Here is a 6,531-nt window from a genome sequence, read left to right as displayed (position 1 = left end):
CACACACATACACACACACCACCACCACCTTCTCTTTAACAGTTTAAGGAGATTGTTGTTCTGTCTCTGCAAAGGAGTTCAGGCCATGGCCAGTTTTCAGTGTCCTCATTGAGATATGAGGGTGACACACCCAGACCTTGATGCTGGCTCCCCACAAACACGTACTGGCTCGGATGTCCTGGGGAAATGTACTCCCTTGCCTAGGCCCGTGTGCATCAGAAGCAGGGGCATGCAGGGAATGGCCTTGGTTTTGGATGGTAGCAGTGGGAGGCCCTCTTCCTAGCCATGGCTCTGAGGAGCTTCTCCAAGCTGAGTCTCTCATGGAACTCTCTGGATGACGTCAGCTATCATATGGTTTGGATAATGCACAGCAATATGCTAATTTTCAAACCAGTAATTGCTACGCGCCAGACACCAAGTTGGGAGGAGCAAATGACCTTGGCATAGCCTGTGCAGCATCTGTCCAGCTTTGATATGGCATCCACCCTGCCACTGGACTCGGGCCAAGCAACCCAGGACACCAGGCAGCCTCCTTTGCACGGAGGGCTAAGAAGCTGCACCTAAGAACCTGGACTGCTCTTTATATACAACGTGCTAAAAGATACCTTTACAAGTCAGAGAATGGAGGAAGGGTGGGGACTCTTGGCTCAAGCCAGAAGCAGCACACCCTTTATGTTTTTATACAAAGTACATATGTATGTGCTCTTCCTCATGTATGACCACACGTGTCCCCCACATGTATGACCACATGTGTAACTGCACACTGTGCGAACACACAGTTTAATAACCCCTGCTTTAGCTACAAATTAATTCAAATCTTGTACTCATATTAAAAATGAACTCGATTTTATGTTGATCATTAACTAAGAATATTTCACACTGGAGATTTGTCATATTAAGGAGAATTGAAACCACTTATATCAATTAAATGTACAGCATTATACTTAATCTCAGCAGAGATTACCAAAATACCCTAAGCATGATTTTACAGGAATGTAAAATATAAATTAGACAGGGGAATATTGGCTTGCACACACACGCACGCCCCCTGTCCCCGTGACTCACTCCCAAATATGGCTGCCTTAGAGTTGATGGAACCTGAGGGTGGGGAGCTATAATTCCACAAGAATTTCTGCCCTCAATAGCATCAGAAAAGCAGGGCTGGAGGCACTGCTGGTGCAGCTGGCTTCTAGAAGACCAGTCCAGTTTGGCTTTGGGATTGCAGAGATGGCTGGGACAGGACAATACCACTGGGAAGAGAAGAGTTTTCTAAGAGGCCTTGCAAAGGGTCCACAGAGCTGACCTGGTGAGGATGTTGCTGGGGAAACGTTGAACTAAAAGACTCGAGCTCAGATGCTCTTGGATGCATCGCTGTGTGAGTCAGGAGGAGTAGGTGTGCACTTGAGCTAACACCCCACATGGCAAGTCCTTTCCCCTAGCAGTTTCTTCATAGTTTATCGGCCACCAGATACTACATCCAAAAAGACCTGCTTGTTAGATGGGACCTTTCTCACCTCACTTTCATTTCACAACTATCTTAGTCTGATTTCTGTTGCTGTGATTACAGAAAAAACAAACAAACAAACAACAAACACTAACCAAAAAACAACTTGGGGGGGAAAGGGTTTCTTTGGTTTGCACATCCTGATCATAGTTTGTCACTGACGGAAGTCAGGGCAGCCACTCAAAACTGGGGCCTGGAAGCAGGACCAGAGACAGGAAGCATGGAAGGGTGCTGCTTATTGGCTTGCTCCCCATGGCTCACCCAGCATTCTTTCTTATGTAATACAGGCTCATCTGCCCAGGGTGGTACCACACCCAGTGGGCTGGGCCCACCCCACACCAATCATTAATCAAGACTTGCCAATAGGCCAATACAACAGAAGCGTTTTCTCAATTGAGATTCTCTCTTCCCAGATATATGTAGGTTTATGTCAAGATGACAGAAACCAATCAGCACAGGATCTAAGTTCAGGTCAGGTGTCATTTCCAACAGAACATTCTCCCACGATGCTCGAGGCCGAGGCACACTATCCCTCCTTGCTGTGACCCTGAGCGGCAGTATACTTTTTCTCTTATGGTTATGATCCCATCTCTCTTGCTGAATCGTGTAACACAAGAAGGAGGTATCAACCTTATTCACGTAGGCAACCACACAGGTTATGGTGCACAGTTGGCAATGGCCATTTGTGATGATGGGCACCTGACCTTCCCAGAAAGCCCCTCACCTAGATGTACTGAATAGGGATACAGCAGGGAATACTGAGGAGTTTCACTTTCTTAGAGGGTTAAGCACTGGTGCCCACTCAGCTAGCAGGAAAGGCTGCAATAGAGGTCATGGGAGTCCCCAAAGACGAGACAAACTTTGCCCTAGTCTCACAAAAGGTGAGGTGCTATCAGCTCCCACCTGGAGCCAGAAGCTCCATGCAAGTTGTGTGATTAGCAGAAAGGGTTGGTATTTTCTTCTCTGGTATCTGCAGCATTTTCCACACTCCAGGCACCCCCTAACACAGGTAACAACAGTGAGCCACAGGGGTCCCTGCAGATGTACACTTGCCTGTCTCTGTGAAGGAAAGTGGACAACAATCAAGCAGAAGACAAGAAAAAAGTGGTCATTGTCATCAAGAAAATCCAGACAGGCAGTGGTTGAAGAGGCGAGTGAGCACAGGTGACAAGGCCAGTGGAGGTCCAGATGTAAGCAGGGCTGGTGGGAAGCTGGCTTGAGAGAGGCAGGGAAGCCTCAGAGACTGCAGAAGCATTCAGGAGCAGGAGTGAGGGGAAGCAGCCACAGCAGTAAGTTCAAAGACCTTGGTTGGCCAGATCTGGACAGTGTGAGACCACAGGGTAACTGGTATGGCTGACGACGCAGAACCAGAGTTGAGGAGAAGGAGTGAGGTCACAGGAGGCTGAGGTGCATACATACATGCACCATCAGGTTGTTGATCAGAGTGAAGGACGTGTGCTTCTGTTTGCAGAGCTCATCCGCAGGCCCATCACCTCCCCTCAGCAGAGCAGTAAGATTTCTAGTGGGCCCATGAGATCTCATGATACATACATACAAGCACACACACACACATGCGCATGCCCATGCATACATATTCACATGACTTGGTGCATACATGCATACATACATGCACCATCAGGTTGTTGATCAGAGTGAAGGACATGTGCTTCTGTTTGCAGAGCTCATCCTCAGGCCCATCACCTCCCCTCAGCAGAGCAGTAAGATTTCCAGTGGGCCCATGAGATCTCATGATACATACATACAAGCACACACACACATGCCCATGCCCATGCATACATATTCACATGACTTGGTGCATACATGCATGCATACATGAGAAAAGGAGAGGAGTAGAAAAAGAGAAGGAAGGCAAAGGAGGCAGACAGTTTAGTGTCTTGGTGTCACTGGACAAGAGACCTTTCATGGTGACAACTGTGCTTTGATTTGAGGGAGAAGAGTAGATGCTGGCCCATGGCTGTGCAAAGAAGAAAGGAGAAGACCACTCCTACCACAGTCCCTGACATCTCCCAGGGCCCTGAATAGAAGGTCAAGTTCTTCCCTCACAGACTGGCCAGACAGGGTTCTGTGAAGACTCTAGTGTGGATAGATGGGTTGACTACCATCTCTCATCCAAGGGTGGTTGCTCATGGACATGTACCCTCCGGAAAGGATGCCCTGTGGGCATGGGAAAGTTGCCCTTGCGTTATTGCTTAGACCTCGTGTTGCTGTCAATGGCTTAGTTATTGGTGTTGCTAGAAGATGCAAGGTAGGCATTTTCCTGTCTAGATTTCTGTTGGTTTTGTGCTTTGAGTCAGGCTTTCTCTATGTACCCCAGGCTAGCCTCAAACATGTGTTACTCCTGCCTTGGCCTCCTAAGTGCAGGGGATGATTGGCACAAACTGTCACACTCAGCTAGATAGATTTAAAATATAATTTTAATAGAAAAATCTTTCACCAAGGTTTTCACTATTCAATATGACCCAAAGATACATGTGTGCTTTTATGTGTAAAATGACTGGATAACACTGTGTGAAATAGAAAATTTGCATGTTTGCTGCTTAATATCGGTCCATTTTGGGCTCATCCTCAAGAGACATTAAGGAAGAAACAGGTGACCAGAGTAAGTGGCTTTGGCAGGCTGTGTGCAGCAGTGGATTCTGTGGAAACCCTTCCTTTGTCCTCTCCATCTGCAGGGTATTGACAGCCCTGACAAGACTTTGATTATCTAGTCAGCATGAGCCTGAGACTTGTCACTTGTCAGGTCTGAGCTGACAGTCCCAGCACTGATGAAACAATTGGAGAGAGAGTGGCTGAGTCTTAGAGGAGCTGAGGTCAGACACCCAAGGTTTCTCTGCATGGCAGAGAGGAAAGCCCCAGCCTCTGCTTCATGGCACTAAGAAGTTAGCTGAGGGTGTGGGTAGGGGGCAACAATGAGGCCATCTCTCTGAGGTATGGCAGCCCCCACCCCCCAAGCTGAGGACCTCCGTTCAACACCAGCAACGATGTCAGGCAAGGTGAGGACAGCAGGAACCGGTCTCCTCCTACACAGCCTCTCCCCCTCCTCGTGTCAGAGGACCACTTCACATCCAGCCTAGCGCTGGCATTAGATTTCCTCTCATTAGGAGGAGAAAATGAGGCAGAGAGCTAGCAGCTGGCTTCAGCGGTTGGAAGGCAGAGGAACGGTGCCACTGAAGAATGTGGTGTTTATTCATCCTGGGCAAAGCACGGGGCTGTTTTGCCCAAGGATTGCACATGAAACATCTTGTGAGCCCTAGGCCTCTTGCTTGGATCAGCTGCCATCACCCCCTTCAACTCTGCAAAATGAAGCTCAGAGATTGACATTTAGGGTGTTCAGATGAAATGTCCATGCCCTTGTCGGAGAGTGTCAGCCACTCTGAAGGTGGACTTTTTGGCATCAGATGTCCCCCATCAAATCTGTGAATCAACAGACACCACCACAATCCAGCTCTAGCTGAAGACCCAAGCCCTTTGCTGCAATAAAGAGGGCTTCCTTATGTTTAAGAATGTCCAACACTCCCTGACATGTGCAGTCCTTTGTTTAAGACAGAACCACTGGCTATTGGACATGGTGTTGACCCTGGCCACAGGAGAAATGATTCATTCCTGGTTATTATAGGAGTCTATCAATTATGTCAGCTTGTTTTTAAAAAAGTCTTGCCTAAAAGTTCAGACTATCCAGGATCTCCTTACCCCTTGGGAAACTCCCCTAAGACTCCTCTGACCCTTAGTAAGAACATACATTTCCTTCTCTAGACCTCAGGACAATGAATCCAGCTGTGGTGGTTTGAATGAGAATCCCCCTAGGCTCCTATGTTTGAATACTTAGTCCCTAGCTGGTGGAGCTTTGAGATTGGCCTTGTTGGAAGTATGCCACTGTTGGATTTAAGGTTTCAAAAGACTGAGTCATCCCCATTGTGTCTCTCTGCTTCCTGCTTGTGGATCAGGACAGGAGCTCGGCTGTTCCTGCCACCATGCCTTTGTTCCACTATCACGGACTCCAACCCTCAGAAACTGTAAGCCCAGATAAACTCTGATTTGAATAAGTTGCCTTGGTCATGGCATTTTGTCGCAGCAACTGAAAAGTAATGAACACGAGGGCCTTGTTTTAAAAGTGGAAGTGCTCAAGAAAGAGCAATAAGGGAGTCCCCAGATGTCCCTTAAGGCAAGGCTGGGCCTGGAGACCTGGGCTGTAGGATGCATCCTTCCCCTTCCACCACAGTGCCTGCTTGGGGTTATCTGCTGGCTGTGTCCTCAGCTGCTGCACTGAACTATTTGTCCTGGAGGACGAAGGACCTTCGTTCAACACCAGCAGCGACTCTTTCATTTCCACAGCAAAGCCTTTCATTCGGAGCTGAGGCTGCACAAATGGTGTCCTATAGCCATAATTCTCAACAAATTGTATGGGAAGAGAATCTAGAGATGGGTTGGAGCCTTTTTATTCCTTTCAAAATGCTAAAAGCCCAAGATTTTCTACTTTTTTGCAAAACCTGACAAGGTCCTCTGTTCCTTCTTGCTTCCCACTCTACAGTGGGTCCAACTGGCTGGCCTTGCTGCTTGTCCTCCAGGACGTCCTACAATCATCCCCAAAGATACAAACAGATATGTAAGTGTAGAAACTGCAGTCCATTCATTGCCTTGAGTTTATTTTAAATAAACCATCAAGCAAATGCAGCTGTGCACTGCACACAGCCTCACCCAGCACATAGCTGATGCCTTGGCCTTGGACTGCATGCACACTTCTTCTTTCCACGGTGCCTGCTCTTCTCTAGTGAAGCTGCATCTGGGGTTATTTGCCTACTGCTGCATTAGTTCCTGCATTCATAGGGATAGGAACTCTCTTCGGCTTTCCACCATTTCAAATCCATTAGAATAAAAATTCTTAGATATACTTTGATATGCCTAAGAAAGCATAGAGATGGTTGGCAAAACTCAATCTGGTGAGGGGAGAGAGAGAGAGAGAGAGAGAGAGAGAGAGAGAGAGAGAGAGAGAGAGAGAGAGAAGAAAG

The sequence above is a fragment of the Microtus ochrogaster genome, unplaced genomic scaffold (assembly GCF_000317375.1).
Source record: "Microtus ochrogaster isolate Prairie Vole_2 unplaced genomic scaffold, MicOch1.0 UNK32, whole genome shotgun sequence".
Taxonomy (NCBI): domain Eukaryota; kingdom Metazoa; phylum Chordata; class Mammalia; order Rodentia; family Cricetidae; genus Microtus; species Microtus ochrogaster.
This window is presented reverse-complemented; position numbering follows the sequence as displayed.